Below are 2,343 nucleotides of genomic sequence, written 5' to 3'. Positions count from 1 at the left end.
TTTTATTGTTTAATTCTATGTTTATGCTGATGAATGCTGGTAAGAACCAAAAACCTAATTTACTGTTAATTGACACTAATTTAAATCCAGTTGTATAAATATAATTACATTATCAAACTTGATTGTTTCCTCTAATAAGTCAAAAATTTGTATCTATGAAATTACGATATATTTGTGAGTTTGTACACAAAGTTATGTGGAAAAACATGATTTTTCTTTAAATGAATGGAAATTAATGTTATTTTACATTATATGTGTGAATTCACATTCTACCCATGTTATTATATTGATATTTTTGTATTCAAAAACACAGGAAATTATGTAAAAGTGCAGAAACTTAACTTTGATTTTATCGCACGTTTCTCTTTTATTGATCTTTTCTATCGTTCTGTGTCCCTGCTGCTGGTTTTCATCATTGTCTCGTTGTGCTTTTTAATGCTGTGTGTTGAATTAAACCACAAAATAAACCATAAAATGAATATCTAACAAACTAAACTGTTGAAAATGAATATATTACTGAACCAGTATGGTATCGGGAAGAAGAGGCGGCGCGCCATCATCATCACAGCAGCCACAGAGTCACAACATGGATGTTTTAAGGACACCTGCAGACATTTCTATCCATTACGCTGCATCTAAATTGGGTGTTTTTTTAAAGAGAGCTGCAGACATTCCCACATCATGTTTTTTTGTGGCGACCAGCTATTCTTAACAGTAAGTCAGACGGTCTCCACCCGTGACTGTGGCGACACAAACGGGTCATTTAATCCAAAGCGTGGTGTTTTCTAACCCTGACCGGCTGGGTTTAGTTCCTTAACCTAACCAGAGCTTCAGCAGAGAGAGAAATTCAACCTTTATGAGCCTGAAGATGAAATGTATCTGTGGTTTTGCAGAAACGTACTGAGCTAACATTCATTCTGCTGATTGGGTCGGAGTGCATGTTGTGCGTTCACTCCCTCCATCTGTCTGCATTTATGAATCTAATCTGGCTGCAGTTTTATTTGTATTCAGGATCCAGTTACCGTTCAGGCAGCATGTGGTGAGTAAAAGTAAATTACCTGTGAATCTAATCTAAAGCTGCGATCGTGTGTTACAGGTCCATTTAACGGCTTCTGTACTTTAGTGCTAATAACCTCGTTTCTTCCAGACCGGGGGCCATGTGGCAACAAGGTGCTCACACACACTCTGCTGAGACCTTCACTGACTTCTTACCCTGTAGTGGGAGCAGATGATGGAGCAGACACACACACACACACACACACACACACACACACACACACACACTTTACTACGTGCCTTTGAGGAGAGGCAGGGCCATCACTCACTTTGTGTGTGTGTGTGTGTGTGTGTGAGAGAGAGTATAAATACATCCTTGACCTTTGTTTTCTTTGCACTTTTTCTCCTATGGGATACTGTCAAAAGTAGACCTACACACACACACACACACACACACACACACACACTGTAGCATGGCGGGCAGGATGGCGCGGTGGCAGCCGTTATTTATGTCTGCTTTCTTTAGCGAGGTTTCTCACAGGAACAGGAGCCGAACAGGAATCCAACGCTTCCTCTGAGTCCGCCATTTATCACTCTTTATTAATACAAACACACACACACACACACACACACACACTGGTAAAAGTAGAAGTACTGATTCAGCTTGTTTACTCCAGTAAAGTAATAGATTACAGGCTCTGACATGTACTCAGAGTATCAGAGTAAAAAGTCTCCCTCTGAAGGACATTTGTGCTCAAAGCTAACTGAAGCTCACGTCATATTAATAGAATTCAAAGACTATTAAAGTTAAAGGTAGAATCAGTAGGATTTGTCCCAGCTGTTCCTGAACGCACCACAAAGACAGTTGATTGTTGAGTCTCATTCCCAGGACGTCAAATAGACACATGTTGGGTTGGTAAAAGTCGCCGAGCAGCAACAAAGAGAGAAAATCAGAAACTCTCTGCAGATACGAGACACTAACACGCCTTTTCTCCACATTCCAGTCTCCCTCTCTGTCTGTTTACGCCTTCTTACGGCTTTTACGTCTTTGTCTCGTCTCGCTGCGTCTGCCGTGCGTGATGTGCTCTGATTGGTCCACATCAGTCTGCTGATGCTGGGAAATAACAAGAATCCAGAATTCACCTCAGATGCATCAAACTAAAGTAACGAGGCTGTTCTGAAGCTGTGAGGAGGAGAAAGTTCACATGTAGAGAGGAGAAGTCACACAGATACTCAGAGTAAAGTACAAATACATGGAACATGTACTGAAGGAGAGTAACTGAGTATTTGTACTTTCCATGATTTACCAGCTGGTGGCTCGTGCTAACATCCCACCTTGAAAAAACA

This window comes from Sparus aurata, chromosome 6, assembly GCF_900880675.1.
Source record: "Sparus aurata chromosome 6, fSpaAur1.1, whole genome shotgun sequence".
Classification (NCBI taxonomy): Eukaryota; Metazoa; Chordata; class Actinopteri; order Spariformes; family Sparidae; genus Sparus; species Sparus aurata.
The sequence above is the reverse complement of the archived record's forward strand: the minus strand, read 5'-3'. Positions refer to the sequence as shown.